General features: G+C 51.1%; 1 protein-coding gene and 1 pseudogene across 2 annotated transcripts in view; both read left to right on the forward strand.

The window, feature by feature from the left end:
- The first annotated feature begins 10,523 nt into the window (after positions 1 to 10,523).
- The window catches only part of Sh3bp2 (SH3-domain binding protein 2), a 37,856-nt gene continuing 20,879 nt past the window's right edge, over positions 10,524 to 27,500 (forward strand). Inside the window, exon 1 of one of the 2 annotated variants that reach the window (NM_011893.3) lies at positions 10,524 to 10,641. The gene's annotated coding sequence lies outside the window, so the exon portion shown is untranslated. Of the gene's footprint in view, positions 10,642 to 21,680; positions 21,705 to 27,500 lie in introns of those variants that run through there. The other variant, XM_006503954.2, reaches the window with a different exon arrangement.
- Positions 15,389 to 15,502, forward strand: Gm22847 (annotated as a pseudogene).

Genomic DNA, 27,500 nt, shown 5'->3' on the forward strand with positions numbered 1-27,500 from the left:
GGTCATGCAGGGTCATCTTGATTGACTGAGGCAGTTGTGGGATGAAGGGGAAGTGGGTGTGGGAGTGGATATCACACAGAAGAACCCTGGCCCAGAGCTGATATGTGGCTTTAACTCTTCACTACTATTCCTGTGTGTAGCCTAGTAGACCACTCAAGTGCTTTTGAGCCTGGTTGTGAAGTGCAAAATATGAATCAAACAACAAAGACATTTATTCAAATGCTTCTGGGCCACATGTGTTTGGAGTTCAAAAGCTTTGATTTTATGTAGTTGCACATAATTGAGATAACCATCCTCTAAAAAGGTCTACTCTTGGAAGGCAGTGGTAGCACGTGCTTTTAATCCCCAGCACTCTGGAGGCAGAGGCAGGTGGATGGATCTCTGTGAGTTTGAGGCCAGCCTCGTCTACAGATTGAGTTCCAAAACAGCTAGGGCTAACAGAGAAACCCTGTCTTGAAAAACCAAATCAACAACAAAAGGAGTCCTGTTTCCAGTACCTGTGCATATGGGCAAGCTCTGCACAACAGGGAGTACTTGACCTCTATAACCATGTACTCCAGGCTCCTGACAAAGTAACAAAGACGTGATATTGCTTCAAGCTGCTAACACTTGGGAGTCTTTTTTAAAATGTGTGTGTGTGTGTGTGTGTAACATGCATGTGTGCATGATATGTATATGAGCATATATACTATACATGTATGTGTGAGTGTGCGATATGTGTGTGATATGTGTGTATGTATATATAGCATGCACGTGTGGGTGTATGTGTGTAGAGATCAAAAGTTAATGTCGAGTGTCTTCCACTGTTTCTCTTAGCCTTATTTTTTTTTGAGACAGGGTCTCTCACTAAACCCAGAGCTCATGGATTGGCTATACTGGTTGGCTAGCAAGTTCCAGGGATCCACCTGTCTCCATCCCCAACCCCAGGACCCGTGCTAGGGTCATAGATGTGTGTAGTCATGCTTAGTTTCACATGGGTGCTATGAGTCCAAAATCAGATTCTCAGGCTATCTGCTCGAATGTCACTGGGCTATCTCCCAGTCCTCAGGCTATCTGCTTGTACACCACTGGGCTATCTCTGCAGCCCCCTTGAAGATCTTTTTGGTTTGTTCTTTATTTTTCAGTCTCTTCACTTTGTAACCCTGGCTAGCCTGGAATTCTCTATGTAGATCAGGCTGGTCTGGAACTTATGGAGATCTGCCTGTCTCTGTCTCCCAAGTGCTAGGATTAACAGTGTATGCTACCATGCTTGGATCTTGTTCTTTACTTTTTGATGCTGGGTATCACTCTGTAGACCAAACTGGAACTCATTTTGTAAACCAGGCTAGCCTTAAACTCAGAGTAGTTCTTCTGCCTCAGGCTTCTAAGTTCTGGGATTATAGTTAGAGCTACCATCCCCAGCTACACTTGAAATCCTTTCTCTTATCGTATCAGAACAATTGACATAGAGTGTAGCACTCCCACTGGGGCATCTCTAAGCCCCACAAAACAAGTCAGTTTCTGGAAATACAGAGGGAATGCCAGTCAAATTAAGTAAGACAAGATTCAAGTCAGCCATTGTACCAGCTCTAAGAAAAACACTTTGGGTTTCTGAGCTTTTTGGGGACTTTAGAATTGTAGATGAGAGATTCCAGACCTCTAAGGACACTGACCATCTATGACATGGTTAAGATTCTGCAAGTTAACACAGGAAGTTCCTGGCATACATGTGCCTTCAGCTGAATACAGGGCCTGGGTCCTAGAGAGTCATAGATGAATATTCTAACAGTGGAGGCAGATGCCCAGTCCAAGAGGTAGGGAAACTTTATTTAAGCACATTAGTTAATAATTGTCATTAATTGGAACACACCTGGGGGCATGGCCATGAGGTTTCCAGGGAGGATTAATTGAGGAAAGACCCATCCTAAGTGGAGGCAGCACTTTGCATGTGCTGAGCTCCAGGCTGAACAAGAAGGAGAAAGTGAACTGAGTACCACTGTTCACTTCCCTTGACTCCTGCTCCAGCTGCCATACTTTCTCCTTCTGAGTGACTGTGTCCCCTCAAACCAGGAGCCTAAACAAACCCTTCCTCCCTTAAGTTGGTTATTTATTTATTTTAGGCATTTTGCATCAACAACAAGAAAAATAACATATAATAAGGAAAAGATGGGGGGAAATATGTGGGGGCCAGGAAAGGGAGTGGAGTATCCCAACTTAAAGGGTGATTAGATGAGTCACTGCACAGACTTATGATCCCAAAATTCTAAGATGCTGAGGCAGGAGGATCGTTTGAGACCAGCCTGTGCTAAGTAGCAAGTGTGTTTGGGGGGAGGGGGCGCTATCTATTGCAATGTAAAGAATGAAGAGGAGCTCGGTACTTGGGTTCCCAAGAAAGGGATACAATGAGCAAGGGAGGGTCCCCAGGGATACCCAAGAGTTGGATGGAGAAGACTGGAGATCCCAGAGTCTCGGACTCTCATTCTGAGTTTCGATGGGCCGCGAGTTTCCAGTGATCCTGTGGAGCAAGTGGACAGGCCGCTGACCTAACTCTGGCTTAATTTGTCAGACTGATTCCTCAAAGGCCTCTTCCTCTGACTCTCACACAGGTCCCTTTGGAATCTGCAACTTTTCCTAGTTCTTTCCTGCTTTATTTTGAATGCTGGGTCTTCAGCCCTGCCCTGTGACCTCAAGGGCCAGTTGAGCCCAAAAGGAAGCTGTGTAAGAAAGCAGAGGCCTCCCTCTGAAGGGGAAAGGCTCATATGTGAGTCTGTGGCCAGTGAGGTTGTCACCCACGCACACTGCTGTAACATTCCCAGACACATGAGGCCTTCACAGGTACGAGGGTCCTGCCATGGAAGTGTCCACAAGGGGGCAGTGTGGCCACAAAGGCTTGGGGACTAGAACTTCAGGCACCAACCCCACCTACTCTAGTAGGCTTGCACAACATCTGATTGAGCCTGGGTGGCTGGCTAGGGGTGTCTCTTCCCTAGACCTTGGACACATAGATGAGCAGCCCTTTTACCTTGGCCTTCCGATTAGCTAGGACTCCAAGTGTGTGCCACTACAGCTGGCTTAGAACATGTGACCAGTACCCTCAAGAAGCAAAGAGAAAAATGTGTATATATTCATGAAAAAAAAATAGAACTGGGTGCTGAGAAGATAGAATATTTAGAAAATATAAAGAACTCTAGAAAATTAAAAATATGAGCCAGGCAGTAGTGGCGCACACCTTTAATCCCAGCACTTGGGAGGCAGAGGCAGGCGGATTTCTGAGTTCGAGGCCAGATTGGTCTAAAAAGTGAGTTCCAGGACAGCGGGGGCTACACAGAGAACCCCTATCTCGAAAACCAAAAAAAAGAAAAGAAAGAAAGAAAGAAATAAAGAAAATTAAAAAATTAAAAATATGATTGTGGAAGTTTCAGATATAGCTCAGCTGGCAGAATGGTTACCTATGGAGGTCTAGATTCAGTCCTCAATACTGAATATACTGGGTTACATGAGATCCCCCCGCTCCGTCTCATCTCTGTCTGTCTGATTATATATATATATATATATATATATATATATATATATATATATAATACACACACATAGAGCAAGCATACACACATGATCATAGAAGTTCAATATGTATATGTATATACATATATCTTGAAATGTATATATACATGATCCTAGAAAAATACATATGTATACATGTACATGAGTATAGAAACTCAATAGAAGAACTGGAAGATAAGATTGAGGAAATCAGCTGGGCAGTGGTGGCTCATGCACTTGGGAGGCAGAGGCAGGCAGATTTCTGAGTTCAAGGCCAGCCTGGTCTACAGAGTGAGTTCCAGGACAGCCAGGGCTACACAGAGAAACCCTGTCTCAAAAAAAAAAAAAAAAAAAAAAAAAAAAAAAAAGAGCAGGGGGAGTCCTCAGGAAACATGTTCCCTTCTCAGGAGCCACTTGAGGGTGTGCTTCTCCAAAAAGAAGGGGAAACCGAGAAAGGAAGTTTGGGAATCTCACTGTAAGGGATTCCAGGGACGCAAAGACAGTGGTAAGACACTGGTGAAGGGGGCTGCAGGGCCACACTTAGAAGTCTGTTGTAGTCTGATGGTGTGTCTGGTGTAGTGGAAGGCTATCTCGGAGATCTGGGCATTAGGTGGGATTTAAATTATTTATTTAATAAAGGTAAACAAATAAAAAATGAAAGCATTCAGTAGTTCCAGGACAACCAAGCCGAGGAGAGGAAGCTAGCTAGCTGCCGGGAGGCTGTACGTGAAGGCTCTGCATCTGGAGCTTCAAGCATAGCTATCTAAGGCGAGTGCTGATGCTATGGGCTAGGAAGTAGCAATAAGAGTGTCCTTTAGGGTTAGGGAAGTGAAACAAACAGAAAAAAATGGGCAGAGTTGAACTGCGGCCCCTGGAGAAGGCGAAGGAGGGCAACTCCTATGTTCTGTGAGCCTTGCCAGCTATGGGATTTCTCAAACTGTGGCTCAGGCCGTTCTAAAAGTCACTGTGTAGCCCAGACCAGCAATCCTCCTGCCCCAGCATCCCAAGTATGGTGATTACAGGCATTCACGGTCAGGCTTGGCTGAAATGATGGAGCTTGGTCTGAACCTGTGCCTTAGGCTCAATCATCTGTGTGGGTCTGCAGAGGGGGTCCCGGAGTTACAGCACCATTTCTTAAGATGGTAAATAAGGAAAATCTATTCTCAGCCTATGCAAGCTGGAAGAGGGACGCCATGCTGCCTGCCTCTCACCTGGGTACTTACTACCACAGGATAGGGCAGGTTCAGCCTCACCTTTAGTGAGCCCTTCTCACTCTCCTGCTGGCCTTCCAGGCTTGTGTGAAAGCTTTCTTTTGTGACAGGAAAGCCCCAGCCTGGGGCAGGGGGTCCTTTGCAGGAACATTTCTGGGTAGAGCATGAGTCTGGCTACTTGTCACAGCTGTTACTTTTCCAGTCCTACCTCTGTGGAGGGAGGTTGGGTGTGTGTGTGTGAGACCAACAGGGATTTTCTGGGTAAAGCCTGTCTGGCCTCCTATGTGTCTGGGGCCTGTCTGGGGCATAGGAGGGCTCCAGTGTAGCTTTCAAGGAATGGGCACAGTAGGGATCAAGGTGTTGAGGGGTCAGCACTAAGTCCCAAGGTTTTGTAGCATCTGGGAGTCTTGGGTCTGGCCAGCATGGTTTGGGGTTCTCGTGGGTGGGAATGAGGACCAAGGTCTAAGATAGAAGGGAGAGGTAATGGTCAGGCTATGCTGAAAATTGGGTGGTGCCCATCTGGACCCAGTGCCAGGCCTGGAGGGGCATGTGTCTCTGGAACTTTGTGGGTGGGCCCCACACTCACTTCTCCTAGGCAGATCTACCATGGCAGGGCCTGGGGCCCGTCTAGGGGCCAGTCCTCAAGTCTCCTGGGCGGGGCTTACCTATTTCCCTTTTTCTTCCCACCTATGGTTTGGGAGAACTTTTTTATTGTCACATGGGCCACTTTTCACCCCATGTCTCAGTGTCCAGTGTTGACTGGAGAAAGGCTGGCCACCCCTCCTGACACAGGCTTGGGTGATTGGTGGAACCTTCAGAGATAATGGGGGACCACATTACTGTTGAAGTCCACAGCTTCCCTGCCCGAACCTGTGGTCTTCTCCTCGCAGACTCCATTCTTGTCCTGGTGGTTATGTGGATGAAAGAGGGCAGGAAGAGACGGGAGGTGGGGAGGTGGGGAGGGCAGAGGGCAGAGCAGCCTGTGTGTACAAACACCGCCTCCATCATACCACCAAGGCCGGAAGTGGGTCCCAGAATAGAACAGGCTGCTTTCAAGTTCCAAATCGGGCTCTGGGGGCTGAAAGCATGTTTGGGTGTAAAAATAGAAATATCAGTACGTGTGAGGCCAGGGTCTTGCCACCCACGGGGCTTGTGTTTTTTAAATAGAATTTTCTACTAAGGTTTGTTTGACAGTGTTCTAGATCGAAAACTGATCCAAATAAACTGTTCAGGTGGCAAAGCCAGAGCCAAGCTGGGCTTTAGCACCAAAGCCAGGCAGTCATGTGCAAGTCCATGGAAGATTCCTGGGGGGGAGGGGGGCTCTTCCACCTAACTGCCGCTCTGGCTCCATCCTCTCTCTGTCCTCCAGTACAGCATCTTCTCCAAGAAAGCTCTCCAGGTCTGGTCCAGCTTGGTCCTGCTGTCCTCAGGAAGCCTCCTCCAACATCATCAGCTCACACCCGATCTCTGGCTGGCCCAGGAGGCCTGGCCTGGTTGGGCGTGAAAGGTAGTGGAGAAGCCTGGCCAGATACTCACAGGCTGGGCCAGTGGAGCAGGACTTGTAGAGTCCTACACTGCAGGGTGTGTCGAAAGCTGCAAGTGACAAACTGGGTGATGCATGGCACAGGAGCCTGGAAAGGCCTCCTGGGCAGAGATGCTCAGCTGACTCTCCCAGAGTGCATGTAGAACTGGCACAGTAGAAGAAAGCAAGCCTGTAAGAGCCATGGCTTGGAGTATGGCCCAGACCTGTATTGCGGACCTGTGCGGACCCCTTCTACAGCCTGGCCTAAGAAGTCCCTTCAGCTTCTCTCCACTCCCTACCCTCTGCTTCTCCCTCTGCCTTGATTCTGACTCACACCAGCAAAGGAGAAAAATTTCTGTCTCCCCTTGAACAAGTCCAGTGTGAGGGAGCCACAGAACCTGTCCCTGGATAGAGGAAGACCTAGAACCCAAGAAGGCAAGACGTTAGGCCGTTCTCCCAGCAGAGGACCCAGCCTTGTTCTCACAGCCTGCCAGATGTTTGAGGCCAACTTTTCTCCCACCTGCCCCCCACCCATCCACATCTCTTTGTGGTGAGCTAAATCATCCACAAGGTTTCCAGGCCTTACCCATCCCTTCCCTACCCACCCTCAATGCTTTGGTCTATGGATTTTCCTGCTGTCCCCCATAGGAGTGGTCAGTAGCCTTCAGCTTTGGTCTTACCCAGAAACAGGCCTGCCACGGGGAAGCAGCCTCACCATGAGGCCATTCTTGGGAAGAGAAAAAGGAAGGCAGTTCAATGTTTCATCGGACAGAGGAGCCTGATTGGGAAGGCAGTCCCTTTCCCGGAGAACTCTACCTGTTGGCTTTTTATTTTCCTTCACCAGCCATTTACTAAGCATCTACTTTGTTCCAGGAAGTGGATGAGCCCTGAGGTAAGCCAGGTCTTGCTCTAGTAAGATGGCGTTCTAAAGGGAGTTTGGATGTGTCAGATGTTGGGGTTCAAAGGTCAGTAGAAGAGGAAGGAACAGAAGGAGAGTGGACAATCTTTAAAAGAAAAGGAGGGGGGCTGGTGAGATGGCTCAGTGGTTAAGAGCACTGACTGCTCTTCCAAAGGTCCTGAGTTCAAATCCCAGCAACCACATGGTGGCTCACAACCATCCATAACAAAAATCTGATGCCCTCTTCTGGAGTGTCTGAAGACAGCTACAGTGTACACACATATAATAAATAAATAAATCTTAAAAAAAAAAAAGAAAGAAAGAAGAGGAGGGCTAGGGAGATGGCCCAGTCCATGAAGTGGACCCCAGCTTTGGGGGACAGGCTGAAACAAGGGACCCTGCGACTTGCTGGCTAACAAGCTATGTTGATGAGCTCTATATTCACTGAGAGATCATGTCTCATAAAACATGGCAAACTTCCAAGGAAAGCATTTGACATTGACCTCTGGCTTCTACATGCATGTGTGTGTCCACGTACATACAAACACACATACACAAAGAAGTAAAGAACTCTCTTTTTTTTCAATGAAAAAAATGTTTATTACTATGTGCATGTTGTGGGAAGGGCACATGGTCCCGTGTGCTTACAGAGGTCAGAAGTCAAAGGGTAACTTTGTGGAGTTGGTTCTCTCCTTCCACCTCTGCATGAGTTCTAGAGATCAAACTCAAGTTGTCAAGCTTTCATGGTAAATACCTTAACCCACCGGGACATCTCTCAACCTGTGGACTGAGACACCTTAGGGTTGTCAAATGACCCTTTCATAGGGATAGCCTAAGGCCAACGGAAAGCACACTTGTAAATTATGATTCATGACAGTAGCAAGATTACAGTTATGAAGTAGCAAGAAAAATAATTTGATGGTTGGGGGTCGCCACAACATGAGGAACTGTGTTAAAGGGTCTCAGCATTAGGAAGGTTGAGAACCACTGCTGTAGTCCAAGGAAAGAGCCTTCTAACAAAGAAACGGTGAGGCAGAGGACAGACAGACAGAAGTGAAGGGATAGGTCAAGATATCTGGGGGTGGCAGGGGGGGGTGAGGAGAGCAGGGAGGGAACCGCAGGACGGGAGGCTCTGGGACGGGAGGCTCTGAGACGGAAGTGTGCCTGGAACATGGGAAGAGCAAGCAGGCAGTGTGACCACTCAGAATGGGAGCAGTGAACAGAGGTCCCAGGAGGGGTTGGGCAAGCTTGGGCTCACCTATGGATAAGGTCTTTGCTCTGGGGTGAAGACAGTCTATGAGAAATTCTGAGGTGAGATCATAACAGATTTCCTAGTGAGGGGCAGGCCAGAGGAAGGAGCAGGACAATGGCTGGCAAAGGTAGTGTCATGGTCATGAGCTGGTAAGACCTCCAGACAGACAGAAGTACAGACAGGATGTGGGATGAGAGAGTAGGGAACAAAAGTGACCCTTGAGCTTTGCAAAGGGAGGAAGAGGTTCTGGGATAAGGGGACACAGGGAGAGCTGCTAAAGAGGCCTCAGGTGGCCAGGAAGAAGATGGCCTGCAACCTTGCTTGCACAGGAGGACTGGCTCACTACACGTGTGTTTGCAGAGACCTGCTTTCCCCTCCTTGTGCCTGCTTAGGGGCTTTGCATCCCTTCTGCTCGCCTGAAGCATGGGCTCTGTCCTGCACATCCTCTCCATCTTGTCAGCTCCAGTTGGGAGGGAGCTCTGGGTGCCCAGGTCCTCGGCCTCACCACAGCTACATTTCAGGAGATGGTAGTCTCTAGTCCCTTCCATCTTCTCTGAATGTGACATGTGGAAGCCAACCCTGCGTATACCTTCAGTTAGGTTCCTGCAGGTGGCACCAATGTCTGGCTTTGCTCTACTTCCCTCCTGGTCTCTGTCCCTCCCCTCAGCTTTGGGGACAAGAGATGCAAAGTGACATGATAGCATCTGTGTCCATTTCCCATTAGCCATAAGGATCAGAATTTGCCTTGAATCAGGGTCCCCAGGGCCCTCAATGAGGCCATGCATTTGATTAACTGAACTTGATGCAAGGGATGTCTAGCCTTTTGCACCCCTGAGCCAAGTCCTAGGAGTAAGGCAGCTGTGTGAGGTGCTGATGGGGCCAATCAACAGTGGACAGAGGAGGGGCTGAAAGTATAGGATTCTGGGCCAAACAGCCTAGTGCTGTGCACCTGGCACTCTCCACAGGAGAAGATGGAGCAGCCTGGGCAGGCAGAGGATCATAGACAACTTAGGTACACAGAGGTGATACCTGGGCAGCCAGAGGTGGGAACATGATGGGTACCCCAGAGGGATGGCATCTCCACCAGTCAGCACCTGTCTCCTCAGCCTCTGGGATCCATGAGAGCTAAACTGTGGACAGGTGGTGTTGCCCTGGGGGCAGAGACAGGAATGATGAGTGTGTCAACCCTGAGGGCTGAAGGGCTAGGATTCTGGGCTCCCTGCTCCTCTCCTCACTGCCTTCACCTGCGGAGGGGGAGGGGGAGAGGAGGGAGGGGGAGGAGAGGGGGAGGGGAGAGAGGGGAGGGAAGAGGGGGAAGAGGGGAGGGGGGAGAGAGGGGGAAGAGGGGAGGGGGGAGAGAGGGGAATGGGGAAGAGAGGGGAGTGGGGGAGAGAGGGAGTGGGGGAGAGAGGGAGTGGGGGAGAGGGGAGGGGAGGGAGGGAGGGGGAAGAGAGGGAGAGGGGGAGAGGGGAAGGAAGTGGGGGAGGGGGAAGAGAGGGAGAGGGGGAGGGGGAAAGGGGAGGGGTAGAGAAGAGAAGAGAAAAGAGAAAAGAAAAGAAAGGGAAAGGAAAGGAAAGAAAAGAAGAAGAGAAGAGAGAAGAGAAGAGAAGAGAAGAGAAGAGAAGAGAAGAGAAGAGAAAAGAAAAGAAAAGAAAAGAAAAGGCTGGGCATGGTGGTGCACGCCTTTAATCCCAGCACTTGGGAGGCAGAGGCAGGCAGATTTCAGAGTTCGAGGCCAGCCTGGTCTACAAAGTGAGTTCCAGGATAGCCAGAGCTATACAGAGAAACCCTGTCTCGAAAAAACAAAAAAAAAAGAAAGAAAGAAAGAAAAAAAGAAAAAGAAAAGGAGAAAAGAAAAGAAAAGAAGAGAAGAGAAGAAAAGAGAAAAGAAAAGAGAAAAGAAAAGAAAAAGAAGAAAAAGAAAGAAAAAGAAAAAGAAAGAAAAAGAAAGAGAAAGAAAAAAGAAAAAGAAAAAGAAAGAGAAAAAGAAAAAGAAAAAAAGAAAAAGAAAAGGTGTGTTAAGCTGCCAGAGCTGGAGAGGGAACGGGTGGAGAAGGCGGGCCAGGGGTGGGGCGGAGTGGCAGTGCGAGGGTGGGGATCAGAACCTGGGAGGCGGGGCCAGATTGGAGGCGGGGCCTGCATCGGGGTGCCTGGCTGCGGGCCTCACTGGCCGCAAAGCGGAGCAACAGAGCAGGGATCCGCCTCCCGGACGCAGGGTCCCTGGGCTGGGAACCGGCGGGTAAGGCACTGCATGGGTTTCGGGACGGGTCGTGGACATGCGCGGCACAGTGGTGTCTCAGAGACCTGCCTGGGTCCCTTGAACCTGTGTCCCGCTGTGAGGTGGGAGTGGTGTTCTCAGGGCGGACGGCGGCGGCAGTCTGGGCTCAGGGCTGGGCGTTCAGTCTAGGAGATAGGGCTGGTTTGGCGAGTGTTCTGTGTCCCTCCGGTCCCTCCGGCTCCTCCGGCACACGTTGCTAGGCCTAGGTTACAGGGCACATCTAGCGGGGTTTCCAAAGACTCGGGAGATAAATTTGCTTACATTCCCTCCAAAGGTTTCTTCCTTCAGAGGCTCATGAAGTTTAAGAGAAAAGCCACCTGTTAGTGCTGATTCACACTGACGCGTGAATGACTGAGTGGGTGTAGGGAGTTTGGAGACTTGAGGAGGAGTGAGTCTCTGAGAAGATACAAGAGTGTTCAGAGAGCGGACATGCGGGTTTCCACCTCCACCCTTCTGTGGCTCTGGGCCTTGGCTGTTAACAGATTGAGTCCTGCTGGAGCCAACTCCCTCTGCCACCTCCCATGACCCTGCGCAGCTCCTGTTATCTTTCTGCCTTTCTGTTTGTCCATTCTTTGACACTGGTAGTTCTGTGCCTTTTGTCAGGTTACTCCATAAGAGCTCTAGAGAAGCCACCCCCCGCTGGGCACAGCGTGGGACTTCGGGATTACTACATGTGACTATTAAGGATGCTACATCCCACCTGAAGGGGCTCTGAATATCACCTGCTGGATCAATGGTGAAACACAGAATGGGTTCAGGAGCTAGGCGCTGGGCTGGGAGCAAGAATACAGACTCAGGTCAACCCTGTGATCTAGGTGCGTGTTGTACTCACTGGCTTCGGTCCCTCTAGACCACAGCGTTCTTTTCCTGGTAGGGAAGCCCAGCCTTGGGCCCCAGATTTAGCTCTCCACTCCTGGGGCATGAGAGGGCTCCAAGGAGATGTCAACCTCAGGTCTGTCCACCTCCTTTCCCATGCCCCTTCTGGTAGGAGAGGAAAGGGAGACTAGCCTTTGGGGGGAGGCTGGGCTGGGAGAGACAGAAGGGAAGAGGGTAGACTCCAGGACTGCCTTTGCCCTTCCTTTTCACATGGACAGAGGAAGTGGGGTGCTGAGTCAGCCCCCAGTATCCTTTTGTCCACATATGGATGCATGTGCATATGTAGGCCTACAGAAATTCAAAAGGTCCAGAGAGTCAAAACGCCCTGCTTTAGTCATAGAAGGGCAGATGGAAGGGCACAAACACAGGCTGGAGGCTTGGGTTCAAATTCAACTACATGCTGTGCATCAGGCGTTCCCTCCCGCTGAACCTCCATTACATCTGTAACATGAGGAGTGGCAAACACTTTCTACCCAGGGGTGGTTATGAGTGCCCACAGTCTGCTAGTGGTGAGTAGATGAGACTCCGATGCTGGGGTGTTTCCCTGTGTGTGCTGCTCAGACAGGGACAACAGGCCATTTTGTCTTGTGGTTGAGGTGGGCAAGGCCAGGCCTGGAGAGGCCTGGGGCATAAGGCAGGCTTCCAGGTTCCTGCCTGCATTGGCCCTGTGGGCAAACACCTGTGTTCACAAAGACTGACCAGTGTGAGTTCCATCCTCAAAGCTCCATTGTGGGGACCAAGGGTCAGAGATTCTGGCAGACCCTACGGTGCCATCATCTGGCTGGTTCATGGCCTTCCAGATTCCCTGGGCACAGACATATACGGCTCTTTTATAGCACTGCTGGGCAGAGGAAGTGGGCAGCCTGAGCAGAGGAGATGGGGAACCTAGAACCTAGGAAAGGCAAGATTTGTGGGAAAGGGATTCTCTGGGCTGGGCATGAAACTGTTAGGTAGGGACAGACAGACCAGGGAGAATGGCAAATCATTGATCAAAATGCCCTTTTCAGGGCTGGAGAGATAGCTCAGAGGTTAAGAGCACTGACTGTTCTTCCAGAGGTCCTGAGTTCAATTCTCAAAATGCCCTTTGTATGCCAGATGTAAAAGCATGGGGGAGTCTGGAGAGTGGGAAAGGGGACTCTTTGTACCTCAGAGTCCTCCTCGGAGAGTCGAGTACCCCAGTGTGCCTCTGCAGTCCTCCAGTAGTGCTATTTGGGCATTCATGGGCTGGAGATGGTCTCGTGTGTGCAGTGAATAGGAGCTGTGGGAATTTTCCATGCCCACTTCCACCCACCTCACTGCCCCACAGCCCAGAGAAAGGCTGCTTCCTCCTGCCATGATTCAGGGTCCTGAGGCTCCCAGCAAATTACACTTCTTCTTGTTTTAATGATTTATTCATTTTATGTACGCTGGTGATTTGCCTGGATGTCGATGTGAGGGTGTCAATTCCCTGGAACTGGAGTTACAGCCAGTTGTGAGCTCTCATGTGGATGTCAGAAATTGAACCCAAGTTCTCTGGAAGAGCAGCCAGTGCTCTTAACTGCTGAGCCATCTCTCCAGCCCCAAATTATACTTCTTGACTCTCACTTTTCTGTTCTGTAAAGCAAAGTGTAGATGTAGGGCCACATGGCTGGACTTGGGCTTTGTATCGGTGCCCCACCCCCACCCATGAACTCCGGGGACAGTAGGGATGAAACAGAAAGCTGGCTGGACTTTGGGATGGGGGCATCACAGGTACCCAGATGCCGTTCCCTCTGCTGTTTGTCTTCTTCCCCAGCTGACTTCTGAGCTTCTAGCACCAAGTGATTGGACTCTCTGTTGCTCCATGAAGGAATCACTGCGTCCAGGATTTAGAGACAACTCCTTGGTCCATGTGAGCTGGCCATAGAGGTCCCAGAAATACCTGAGTGGTTTTTGCTAGCTGGCTTCCAGGAATAGCATTGGCTTGATCACTTTACTCAGTGATCCAGGGAAGTCAGTAGGCCTTACGGGCAAACAGGCACCCTGGTAGCATAGACTCTCATGCCCTACAGCCAAACTCTAATTCCGAGAATTGCTGTCTACTTCCCTTTGAATCACGCTTACTACACACCCACTGGGAATGGTGGCATGGCCTACAGCCAAGCACCCTTGCTTTAGGCCGCTGAGTAGGGTGCAGTGTATCTGCCTGCCTGAGCCTGCAGAAGGTGTGTTTCTTGGCCTGGGATCTGCCAGGCTGGTAATATGCATGATATGGCCAGAGCTGTGCTCTCCCATGGCCCAGGGTTAAGCCAGCTCAAGTTGCTTTCCTCGGTTCTGAGAGCAGAGGCTGACCAGGAAAGGCACAGAGCTTGTCACAAGAACCAAGACAAAGTCACAATCTGGGCCTTGTCCAACTTGAGGTTTTGGGCTTCAGCACCTTCCCTGTGAAATGGGATCAGATCAAAATTAGCTAATGGGATTTCAATGACATTAAATGACAACTCCCTCAGACTTCAAGCACTAGCAGATGAGAGCACTCACCTGAGAAGCCTCTCAAGGCAGTCTCCTCAGGCCTGAGCTGGTGATTCCTGCTTTTGTCCCTGAACAGACATGTCTAATTTGGGGGTTTCTATGACCTGGACCTCAGAGTATTATACTCTGTTCTGTGGTTTTGTTTTGTTTTGTTTTTTGTTGTTGTTGTTTGTTTTTTGAGACAGGGTTTCTCTGTGTAGCCCTGGCTGTCCTGGAACTCACTCTGTAGACCAGGTTAGCCTCGAACTCAGAAATCTGCCTACCTCTGCCTCCCAAGTGCTGGGATTAAAGGCGTGCGCCACCACTGCCCGGCTGTTCTGTGGTTTTAGAAGAGCACCTGTCTCCATCCCTGGGCTCCCCCCATGACCCTACCCACCTTGCTAAGACAGGTAAGAAGATGGCCAAGCACTCACAGCTGCCTACTTATAACCAAGATGGGAAGAGGCCAGGGCTGGTATGGGGGCCTAGAATGCTGGGGTGGGTTTTAGCTTTACTTCATCACTTTGAAAGCCTAGACCAGCACTCACAGTTCACTTGGGAGCTGGACGGGGAACTGAGGATTTCCACTCCATATTACTCCCTGCATCTATGACATTGGCAGACTCAACTTCAGTAAGCTGGTTATCTGGACCAGTACCCATTCCACGCAAGCTGTATGCTGTGTGTACCAGGCCCAAAGCCAAGCCTGGACCATAGGAGTGGTCAGGCCCACAGGCTGGAGGACAAGGATTGCTGGCAGATGCTGTAACTCAGTGTCTGGCCCATCCCACAACACTCTCTGAGAAAGAATTTTTGTTAAAGACATAATGATCCTGCTTAGTGACCAGGGGTCCCTTCTTGGCTGCCTGCACCCTGCCCTACTCCTGGGCTGTGGGCCTCTTCATAGCTCAGCATACACGGCGACCTATCTGTCCACCCCCTTGAGTAGGGAGGTTCCTGTAGGCTGGGTGGGTTGGGCATCGCTGGCAGAGGTAGTGGAGGACTCTGCCAGGCTTTGAAGTTGGTTTGCCACTTTCCTCTCCACTGAGCACCGGAGACAAACACAACCCATCATCCTGGAATGGTGCTGCCTGGGCTGGCAGTTTCCATTCAGACAATAGTGGGTTGTTGTGCTGGGGCCTCTCATGAAACTCTCTAGGTTTCTGTCACAGCCCCTCCCATCTGCCGCTCAACAGCAGGGACCCAGCCTCTCCTGAACCTGGTCTTATTGGCTTCAGCAAGCAGGACAGGTAGGAAGACAGGGAATTTTTTCTGGTAGGAAAAATAGTTGCCACATGTGGCCCTGCCCTAAAATGAAATAGTGCTTTTCTCTGTGACTGCTCCTGTTGAAAGACGAATGTTGATACTTAACTGGCAGGGAGATACCATGGTTATGAAGGTGGTTTTCCCAGGGCAAGGTTTATCCTTCGGATGTGCTGACACCTGCAGCTTCCTGGTGGCAGAGTCCTGAGTTGACAGAGTAAGGAGTGTGCCCTAGGGACACAGAGGGAGGTACTGAGCAGGGTGAGGCACGGCAGAAATAGCACTGGCCCTGAATGCTGCTGCTTCTCCTGTTTGAATCCAGGAAGGGGAGCCCCTTTCTGGAAGAGTGAAATGGTTGACACTGACCTTTCCCCCCTGATGACTAGGCAAAGGGTGTGGAGGCGTGGTCCTGGCAGGCAGATCAGTGGCCAGCTGCATGGGTCTGACCACGGTAGAGCAAGGAAGGGAGCAAGTCCCCTGATGCCATTATGTTCTGTTGTCAGAAGCCTCTAGGGACACACAAATGGCCTCCTGTGCCTGGGTTGGTGCAGATGCTTCCTATAGACCTGTTGTGTGAGCTGGACACTTTATACCCTCTCTGTAAAAGGGCAGACATGGAAGGTCTAGCCTCATCACATACACTTAGAAGGTATGTGATGGTGAGGGGAAACCCAGCCACTGCTAGCACTGGGATATAGAGTGCAACTCAGTGGAAACTGGATCTATGAGGGCCTGAGGACCTCTGTAGCTGGAGTCAGGCTCTCTAGCGTTGCCCACTGACCAGCGCTAATGGCACTAAGAGTAGACCTCAGCCTGAAGCTGGAGTTGCCACTATCTCTGACCTGCACCCACTTGTCTCTGGTCTTTGAGCTGTGCCTCGGGCTGGCCTCCCTTCCCTGTGAATTCCTGCCCAAACTTCCTATTGCTTGCCTGTCCGATTCTACCAGGAGGTGAATTTTGTGCTGCTCCAGGGAACCCCATCCCAGCTTTTGAGCCTAGCACATGCCAGGGCTGGGACTTCTGCCCCAGGATGGAACCATAGGGCAGGGGCCCTCTAGAATCACCTGCTTTCCAGACTTCTCTAGAACTGAGACCCGTCCCTTTCAGAATCAAGGCTATAGTTGCTCAGGAAGGTGGGGCCTGGCCCTGGTTCTGCCAGCTATGGAGTCTGCTGTTGGGTCCACTACACTTAAAGTAGGAACAGAGGTCAACACTGAGTTCCCCAGCTCAGTTTCAGGAAAGTTTGATCTCTGATATCAACCTTCCTATTTTCTCAAAAAATGTGACCAGGAGGGTGAAGTTCTGTGGTTCATGGTGGCTGTGCCTACTCCGGAGACAGGAAGTTGCTTAGGAAGGAAGAGGGTTGAGAAAGGACATTCCCCTACCCCCACCTCTGGGTTCTGCATCAGACGCCCCTTCCACAATCAGGGTTCTTCCCACTGGGCATCAAGGGAGCAGCTGTCTTGGGGCTGGGGGCTGGAGAGACAGGAAGAGATTCACAGGCCTCAGCCTACTCAAGATATCCAAGGACGGTACACAAGGTACAATGTGGAGTTGGGGCAGGAAAAGCTTGCTGGTCAGAGGCACGGAGAAAGGAATGGTTCTGGCTAATGTGTGTCCTGTGATCACAGAGGTTGTGTTCTGTGATGTGTATGTGTGTGTGTTTGTATGATTACATGTGTGTATGTTTTTATATGGGGGATTTCATGTGCACATATGTCAGGCAGTGAGTGGTGGTGCATACCTTTAATCCCAGCACTTGGGAGGCAAAGGCAGGCAGATCTATGAGTTTGAGATTAACCTGGTGTACCGAGTGAGTTTCAGAACAACCAGGGCTTCTCAGAAAAACCCAGTTTCAAAAATCCAACCAACCAATCAACTGGAACATTCATGTCCACATATGTATACATACACCTAGAAGACCAAGGTTGTTGTTGGGTATCTTTCTCAACTGTTTTCCACTGTATTTTTGAGGTAGGGTCTCTCACTGAACCTGGAACTTGCCAATTTGGGTAAATTGGCTGGTTAACAGGGCTCATTAATCCACCTGTCTCTGTCCACCCTCCAGTACTGGAATTGCTGATGTACACTGCCTTACCCGGTTTATGTGGGTGATTGGGGATCAGAACTCACATCCCCCTGCTTGGGTGGTAAGTGCCTTATGGTCCTTTGGTTTCTGTTTTTAAGGATCACTCTGAGCTGGGCCTGAGATGGTACGTGCCTCTAGTTAGCACTTGGGAGGGAGAAGCAGGTTGATGACCAATCTGAGACCAATCTGGTTTACATAGCAAGCTGTAGGTTAGCTGGGGCTACACAGTAAGAGCCTGTCTTGGAAGACTGAAGAGGTAAACATAAAAGCTCTCTTTGAGGTCTAAGGACCATCTCAGAACCTCCACCCTGCAGCGGTATCCCCTGAAGAAGTTGGTGAGGAGTAGGTATAAAAAGACAGGCGTATGGAGGCCAATGGAGGGGTTGGGGTCAAGCAACTAGGGAGGGGTAAAGCGGGGTAAAGCTCTACAAAAGGACCCACAGATAGGGAACAACGCTGGAAAGAACTGGGTCTAGTGGTTCCGGCTGGGCCCAGCCCCCTCTCCATACAGCCCATGTCTCTCTGCTGGGTTTCTCTTTGCTGCTGCTGACAGCTGTATTTCCAGAGGGAGGAGCCAGCCTTGTTAACCTGAGGCTGTGTCTGCAGGGCTGACAGAGCTGTGCTACAGCCTCTGTGGGCCGTCTGTAGCCAGAGAGAGAGGCTGACTCGTAGAAGCATAGACCTGGGTTCTGCTGACCACCAGAAGCCACGTTACCTGTGGGAGTCTCCAAGGGTTAGGTGACAAGGCCAGATGCTGCCACACTAGGCATGGGAGCAGGGAGTCTGTCCATATAGGAAAGCACCAGATTTGGGGTTAACATAGATCTGAGGCTGTGGTGGTCAAGGCCTCTGAAGGAGAGCTGGACTTAGAGAACCAGACTCAGGGAACAATGGAACATATACAGCCACCAGAGACCTGCCATCTTCAGAAGCCTCCCTGCCCCTGCTGCCTGAGGGCCTTAAGGATATTGTCCCACAGCCTGATCCTGAGGTACCTGACGGGAAGGCCAGGAGGAAGTTTGTGGGTGCTAGTGGCTCAGGGTTGTCAGGGAACAGTGTGAGAGGGGCCCAGGATGTCATGGTACTGGATGAAGACCTTGAACCCTGAGCTTTTAAAGTCACCTTTAAAAGCTGCCTCGTGCTGTGGCTGAGACAGGCTGTCTGAAAACAGGAGGCGAGGTACAGGAGGCCTGGCCTTGGAAAGGGTTGAGCCATTGGGTGGGTAGAGAGAAGATTCTCCCTTCCCCCTGCCTGGTCTCTTCTGGCTGTCAACGTCTAGACCAGACTTTTGAAAGAAGGCCAGGCCTGGGCCTCCAAACAATGGGGTAGTGTGAGGGTGCCTGGGGATGCTCAGGTCAGCTGAGCACTCTGTGGAACCATGCTGAAGGATGGGGACAGGAGCCAGCTGTAGGCCATGAGTCATGGTGTCCACCACCAGGCCTTTGAGGCCCTGGGTTCCTGGCTGAGGAGGAACAACCAGTTCTCAATTCCGCAAGCCTGGGTCTGGCCTGAACCTTCTTCCTGCTTTTGGTCCCTCTCCACGGATCTTCCTGTGTGTCCCCTAGTTCTTTCCCCCTGGTTCGTCTTTTTCTCTCCCTTACTGTCCAACCTGAGATCTGGACCTGGCTACACCAGCTCTCCACAGCCTCTTGCCTACTGAGGCCCCAGCAGAAGGCCCAGACTGCCACCAGTGCTACCTTTGATGGCCCGTGGCTCACCCCAAGAGGAACTCAATGAAAGGGCAAAGTGTTGCCTAAAAGGAGACCTAAAATTTCATGAAGTATGCTGCAGAGATTCAGACTAGTGTCTCAAGTTCAGGACCATCTGGGCAACATAGCAAGACCTTGCATCACCAAAAGGGGGGTTGGGGGTATACCTGAGTGGTGGAACACTTGCCCAGTGTGTGTGCATGCGTATGTGTAACCACACTACTGTAGAAAATACATAACAAAGACTTAAGCAATAAAAGGTAACAAAATCCAAAAGATTAAGGGATAAAATAAACCCAGAGAATAAAAATTAAACAATTTGGAGCAACTTAAAAATAGCAATATTTGGGGGTGGGAAAGCAGGGAGAGCCATTGGATTAAAACAGAGCTGAGGGTAACATGGAGGGTGGGCAGAGAGGGCAGATCAGCTGATGCAGCCTGAACGGGCCCTACTTATGGCAGGGTAGACAGGGGTCAGAACATTCACAGGAAACCATGGCTAGGAATGAAGGACAGGCTTGGTGACTCTGGACCCTGGAGCTCACTGGGTGAAGTGCTGGGTAGTGCCCAGTGTGGGGTGAAATGCTGGGTAGTACCCAGGCTGGGGTGAAGTGCTGGCTAGTGCCCAGGCTGGGGTAAAGTGCTGAGTAGTGCCCAGGCTGGAGTGAAATGCTGGGTAGTGCCCAGGCTGGGGTGAAATGCTGGGTAGTGCCCAGGCTGTGGTGAAGTGCTGGGTAGTGCCCAGGCTTGGGTGAAGTGCTGGGTAGTGTCCAGGCTGAGCAGATTCAGGAAGCTTGATTTTGGGTGGCTCAAGGAAGCCATCGTGATGCAAAAAATCCCCAAGTGTTGAGTCATAGAGGCTGGAACAGCCAAGGCCACCAACAACCGCAGGGATCAGGGCTGGTGTCTGACCCTGGCAGACCCCAGCAGACAGCTGCTGTGGAAGGTCTGGTACAGTGGCTCTGGGCCAGCCCTAGGACACTTCAGGTGCTTACTCAGTGTGCCAAGGCTGACCCCTCCTCTGCCCATGGCTCTGGCACAGATTGCCTGCCTCACTTAATCTCCGCCCTCCCCTGCCAACATGAACTTCATGACCACATATAATATGCCCAATGTGTTCCCTCGGTGTCTCTGTGCCCTTGTGCTGGGATCCAAGCTCAGCAGGGTGCCCTCACCCCAAGGACTCTGGCACCAAGACTAGGCCCAGTGCCTGTGACAGTCTGTGAGTCATTTGATTTAGTCCTTAGAAGACCATTCTCAGCCAGGCAGTGGTGATGCATGCCTTTAATCCTAGCACTTGGGAGGTGGAGGCAGGCAGATTTCTGAGTTCAAGGCCAGCCTTGTCTACAGAGTGAGTTCCAGGACAGCCAGGAGAGAAACCCTGCACAGAGAAACCCTGTCTCTGGTAGGGGGGAGGGGAAAGACCATTCTCAGAAAGAGATGTGGCCTGCCACAGTATGAGGGGACAAAGTTAGGACTAGAGCATAGGCCTTCTTGGTACCCAGGCCCACGTGCTTAGCCCTTGTCTGCTTCAGCTGAGTACTGTCCCCGTAGCACTCCTGTCTGGCACGTCTAAAGGTGTGTGCACCATCTCCTGTCCTGACTCCAAGGCCTCCACGAAAGTATCCAAGGCGCTGTCTGTAACTCTCTGGTCTGGCTAGCTCACATGAAACATTGCTTCCCAATGCTGGTTGATGTGTCACTATGTCTGGTGGAATGGATGTCACAAGGATGTGAGTCAGAGGTGGCCACTTCCACAGATTATTAATAGGCAGCCCCACATTCAGGATGATGCCAGCCTCGATCCTGGGCTTCAGGTTGTGGGATGTGCCCATTGAGAGTAAAGCTCTGACTGTCCCCCTTTGCCCCTAGTACGTGGGTGCCAGACTACTGCTGGCTGTGAGAGATGGGGCCTTCAGCTGCTTCTCTGCAGACTGTGGTGAAGCAGGTGCCCATCCCTCTGTCCTGATTCCTAATGGCTCCTTGAACTTCCCAGTTTTTGAGGAGCAAACAGAGACCTGGGCTTCTGCTTCTTTGCCAGAGTTTTCTGGTATGAGCATCTGGCCCCTGGCCTCCTACCTGGAACCCTGCCTTGTCTATAGAAACTGGGACCCAGCATTGCTGTCCTCGTGGAGGGTGGACTTTCTGCCTTTGGGGGAGTACAACTGTCTTCCCAGGGATGGGCCCCAAGGCTACTCTAGACCAAGCTTAATAGGAAATGCCTTCTAGGACCCTGGGACTGTGAGGCTACCTCAGTGACTCCATGGAAAGGACAGAATATTAACGTTGGCACGGGTGACTGTGAGCTACTGTCCAGCTCCCTCCCTGGTCCAGCTGTAGGCAGGATCATCTCTGGGTTCCTGACTCCATGGTGGCTGCATCATGTGCCTATGATGTAGGTGTCCCCAGGAGGGGCTAGTGGGTGGGAGCTGCTGGATGTTGGAGAGGTAGAGCAGGCTAAACTTGGGAAGGCCCTGCCCTCGGTTGTGTTCTTTATTCAACCAGGGCTCGACTCTGACCTCGGAGGAGACAGCAGCATTCCACAGTTATTAGTAGATTTTGCCCCTGACTCTATTCCTATGGACTTCAGAGGATCAGGAGAAGCTTGGGAGCAAAGGGTGAGTGTATGCTGCCCACCATCTTGCTGCTCTTGCTTTATCAACACAGATACTGTGAGGAGAAGCTCACCCTGGGATGGCTCAGTGCCTGCTCCAGAGTGCATAGCTTCAAGGACATCTTTCATGTAAAAAGAACCCCCTTTCCCCACCTAGGTGAAGAAGGTGGATACATGTGTCTAGCCTAGTGGTTCTCAACCTTCCTAATGCTGAGACCCTTAAATACAGTTCCTCATGTTGTGGTAACCTCCAACCATAAAATAATTTTCATTGCAACTTCATGACTATAATTTTGTTATTATGAACCATATCATAATTATCTTATATGCAGGATATCTGATGGGTGACCACTGCAAAAGGGTCATTTGATCCCCAAACAGGGTTGCAGCTTACGGTTGAGAACCACTGTCAAGATGGTTTCATTTGGCAAGAGAGCACCATGAACTGAGTGCCATGGGGTATCGGGGCACCAGCTATTGGGATATAACAAAGCCTATAAGAAGAATCTGTTGCCTATGTCATACTGGACACTGAAGGCACATACCAGGACATACAGGGGATGTACTTACAGAGGTCCCTGTACCCAAGAGCTGATGCTGGGGAGAATCTAGCTAACGGTACTGAAGAGAGGAATACACAGGGAGCCAGACTCTGTGAGGGGCTGGAAAGTGTCCTTCAGAAGGGACAGTGGAGGCTGAGCGTGGTGGCGCACGCCTTTAATCCCAGCACTCGGGAGGCAGAGGCAGGAGGATTTCTGAGTTCGAGGCCAGCCTGGTCTACAAAGTGAGTTCCAGGACAGCCAGGGCTATACAGAGAAACCCTGTCTCAAAAAAACAAAAACAAAAAAACCAAAACCAAACAAACAAACAACCCAGAAGGGACAGTGGTGCACATGGGGCCTTGGAAAGCAGGGAAGGTGGAGTTAATTTCGCATTCTGGTGTGTTTGCATCAAATTCCGACACTGTGGGGATGCAGTTCAGCCAAAGGTTGTGGGACTGATGGAGCATCTTGCCAGACCTATGGAAGTGTAACGTGAAAGCGTTTCCTGATGTCAAGCAAGAGAATTTCCAAAGCATTCTCTGACACTTCCTCAATTCTCAGTGTGACTAAAAAAGGCTTTGCCAGTGGAAGCTGAGTATCCTGGAGTAAGCCGGTCACCTCACTAGATGGCCCACACAGCGGGGAGCTGTGGGATCTATTCCTCAGATGAAGAAACTGAGGCTGAGAATGAGTTACAAGTCTGGGGATGAGGAAGCCAGGGCTGAACCCAATGAATCTGCTGTCTAACCACTGAACCAATCTGTTCAGAGGTCACTCGGGTGGAGAGATGTCATTAGATGAGGAACTCGGAATGGAGTGCCAGTCTTAGGGGGCAGCGCCAAGTGTTTAGTACTAAGACCTGGATCGTTGGAATGCCCACGTTGCCTGCACTGAGTGGGGGAGGGGAGTAGTGGACCCCTCTGAATCAAGCTGGGCAGGACCATGAAGGGTGCAGGCTGCAGTTGTGGGTGAGTTGCCAGGAACTTGGGGGTGGACCTGGTCTAATACGTCAGCACTCTAGAAAGATTTTTTTTCTCAAGTAATTAAAAGGTGGAAATTTGTCAGTGTTTTTGATGAACTGAAGTGTGAATCCTGAACCGCCTCTGCTGGCTTGTGGTTTGGGGCAGGAGAGCAGCCGGCAGCAGCCATGCCTGTCTCATTTTCCCCAGCCCCACCCACCCCTCACCATATTGGGACTGGTTGTCTTCATCACAGAACCCTTCCCCAGACGTCCTCCTTGAAGTCAGTGTGCTGCCCCCTCCTGCCTAGTGCAGACACTGCACCAAGTGTGGGGTCTCCTGGAGCCCTGGAGCTCCTCATGGCCAGCTTGCCCTCAGCACAAGAGACATGCCGCCACCCAGCTCAGGCACAGTTACTAGGAACAATAATGATACGGGACCTGGGAAAGGAGGGACCTGGTCAGACATCCCAGGATGGGAAGACAGCATGAGCTTGCTTCCAGGACTGGAAGACATCATGAGCTCCCTTGGTGCTGGCTTTGTGGTAGCAGCTTAGCACCCTGGCTCAGTCTTGCAGCTGGTATCACCCAGACAATATCCTAGAGCATCAGTGAGTCTTGGCTACAGCCAACATGGACATCAAGTCTATGAAAGACTCTTGACACTCATCAGTTTAGTTCTGAGTCACACATTCTGGACTCAGGGATGTCCTGGGTGTAGCCATACTAGAGATGCAGTCTGTGTATGGCCCAAGCCTACCCTCTAGTTCTTCATCATCCATGTCTTGGGCCCCGGGGGACTTAGTGGTGACAGTGGTGGGGAGGGCTGAGCTGCTGATGTGATTCCTGAGAAAGGGCAAGGTTCTAGGTAGTTCTAGCCTCAAAGGAAGTGGCTTTCAGTTTCAAAATGTAGGTGTTGGGAATGGCCAGGCACTGGGACAGGAAGCAGTGGTCTCACCACATGCCCTCAGCCAAAGAGCTGGTGTAGCCTTTGCTCTGTTGTTTAAACAGCTTGATGGAGCCAAAGAAGAACGGGATTGGGGGTGAGATAGACACCAACAGTTTTGGTGGATTTGAAACAGGTATGGCACCCATACATGGGAGCTGTGAGAGACTTCCACAGAGATGTGACATCCAGGGAAACCAGCTTAGGGTCACTCCTTTGGGACAGCATTACAGAGCTAGCCTCTCCTTGATAGGGTGTGTCAGGGAATAGGTCCGATTGAAATGGAAGGCAGCTGAGGGATCCCATCAAGAACTTGGGTGAGGCTCCATTCAGGACCACCTCCTGGGACAACATTAACGGAGTCCTGTATCTTAGCTGAAAACAGCAGAAGCTTTACCCCTCACAGTTCAGCACTCACAGGTCCCAAGCCAAGGTAGAAGCAGGGCTGCATGCATTTCTTGCTTGCTTGCTTGCTTGCTTGCTTGCTTGCTTGCTTGCTTGCTTGCCTGCCTGGCAGCCTGCCTGCCTGCCTGCCTGCCTGCCTTCCGGCCCTCCCTTCCATCCCAAATGCTGCCCTCACACACAAAGGTCCTCCCTCCATCCCCATCCCCTTTTCCTCTGAGAGGGTAGAGCGCCCCTGGTTATCTCCCAACCCTAGTGCGCATCATGTCTTTGCAGGGTTAGGCACATCCTCTCCCACCACAGCCAGACAAAGCAGCCCTGTGTGCCAGGGACCTTGTCGCAAGGCTGGTAGAGGGAGCCTTCCTGGTTTGCTGTGGCTCCTGGTGTTGGGAGGCCTCACTCCAGTCTCTTGTCTTTACATGGATTCCTAGGCCATTCTTTTTTTTAAAGGCATGTCTCACTCTGTAACCCTGGCTGGCTTCAAACTCACAGAGACCCACTTGTGTCAGCCTCCCAAATGCTAGGACAAAAGGCATGAGCTACCATGCCCAACTCCAGTATCATCTTAAGGGAGGTTTGTCATTGGCCAATCCAATATGGGAACCTTAAATTGCATGTAAGACCCTCTTCCAACCTAGGTTATGGTTACAGGTTACAGGGAGCTGTCATTTAGACCACGGTACCATATGACTCAGAGGAACACCTTGCTCTCCAGACCACCCACTCCATCGCCCAGGACAGACTTCCTGGGAATCCTCGAAGGACCTCATTGTGCAGTGGCAGCATGGGGCTCAGAAAGGGGAGAGGGCTCCAGATCAGGGAGGGTCGGATGGGTGGGCCTTAGACTGGCAGAGAAATGGACATAAGTCCCATAGGAGTGGCTGATATAAAACATCTTATTTTGAGAGGTTGAGGTTGTCCATTGGTGGTTCTCCCACCCTTCCCAGGGCTTAGCAGCCATCCCAAGCCTGGAATATTCTTCTCCTTACCCTTGGCACACTCAATGCCTGAGCTGTGCAGACAGGTGGTCAGCAGATACCAGAGTGGGTACAGGGTCCTGGGTGCTAGACGTGGGTTTCAATCCAATACCACTGATACCTGGCTGTGGGTCATATCTGTGCCATCTTCCAAATCTCAGTACGCCACTGATGTCAGCAGGGCCAGCCTCTTCTCAGGCTTGAGGTGCCAGGGCAGTGCCAGCACTTGGTGCCCTTTGGATAATGTTAGGTGCTCGTCTCACTCCTGAACAGGCTGAGGCATGCCAGGACCTGAGTGAAAGAAAGTTCTTTGTCGTTTTAATTCTGATTAACCCTGAGCCCCTGCTTAGCTTTGCTGGCTATCTCTTACCTTCTCTCATAAGTTCCTTGAGTCTGGTCTGATAGGGGTGAGGGTTCCTAAGTTTGAGAACTTAAGGCACCAGTCCAGGGTAGAAGTCAAGGCAGCCCAATGCTGGTAAGGATAGGCTCACCCCAGCCACATTATATGCCCTCCTGCTTGGATTCTGGTGTTACTTCACATTGCAGCACAAGGTGAAGGTGGTGGAGTGACCCTCATGGAGGGGTCTTGAATGTCTTCTGTTTTCAAGAACATGACTGGTAGTGTTATTACTTGACTAGACGAGAAGGCACTTGGAGAAATTGAGGCCTGTGGAGGTTACATACTTCAGGACTCCTAGAGGCTGGGATTAGGGGAGGGTCCAATACTGGTCTGCTTCTTGCAGAGAATCCTTTGTTGGGGCTCTGACTCTCTTATAGACTTACAGGTCAGAGCCTAGGGTTGGAGACCTGGTTAGGGTGGTCAGGGTGGGTGTGGCTCACTTAGGAGTGTGGGAACAAGAATTGGGCATAGGTTTGGTGCATGCCTCTGCCGTAGGTTGTATCTAGCCTTCCATTTGTCTGGTAACGGGTAACATATCTTTAGAGAGCTGGGTGGCTCATCTCCTGCTGGGATTCAATCATCTCTGTCCCTAGTCTCCGGAGACCCTGGCTTCTCATTGCTTGAGGAGTCCTCTGAGCTCCCCCATGCTCTTCACCCTGAGCCCTCCCTAGTGTGACTCCTTCAGCCCGTTTCTGTTCTAGAAATCAGACCTAGGGCTCTCCTCCAGGGCATCTCCCTGAGCCTCACACGTCCTCCGGAGCCCACAGCTCCTGGATACCCCGTGTCCTCTGGAAACCGTTCCATTGGTTTGTACTCAGTGCTGCATGCTTCAGGGCTCCTCACCTGCCCCCTTAGCTCAGCTCTGCTAAAAGGAAAGAAGGACAGTGAGGAGAGGCACATCTGTATTCACACCTTGCCCCCAGCTTTCTGCAGCAGGCAGGGACTTGCCTCAGCGGGCAGAGCCTAGTGGCTTAGAGAGGCTGGGTATCTGTGCCCACCCTAAGGAGGCCCAGACAGCAGAGATGACGCTGTCTACTCTCTAGGAGAGAACCAGCAGTCTTTAGCCCAGTGGCCACCTTGATGGCCTGGAGATCTTGGCTACAGAGCTGAGGCTGCAGACATTGGGAAGGCAGGAGCTCCTTCATCAGCAAGCTGCCCTTTTTGAGTGGTTGACACACAGGCCTGTGCCTGTAAATGGTTAGGCACTTGCACAACCAGTCATGGGGTTGATCTTCAGGGCCATTGGAGTGAGAACCACAGGCAGAGAGGTGAATCCCTGGAGCTAGGGAGAAGGGTGCTCTCATAAAAACCTCTTGGGCAAAGTAGAGACTCTACAACTCTTGGTAACCCTGTAGTCTTTGAACTCAGTCCTGTCATGAGGTTGGCCCTCAATCTCAGAGGACCCCCCCCCTTTCCATCACCTCTTCCTATCCTGGGATTGGGGCTCAGACAAGGAGGAGCAGGGTACTCAGTGGCTGGGGTCAGAACTCCTGCTTCACCACTTAGTGGTTTCCGGGATAGAGCAGGTGAAGACGCTGGGCTTGTGGGAGCAGAAATGCTCAGGAGGGGCTTATT

This window comes from Mus musculus, chromosome 5 (genome assembly GCF_000001635.26).
Source record: "Mus musculus strain C57BL/6J chromosome 5, GRCm38.p6 C57BL/6J".
NCBI lineage: Eukaryota > Metazoa > Chordata > Mammalia > Rodentia > Muridae > Mus > Mus musculus.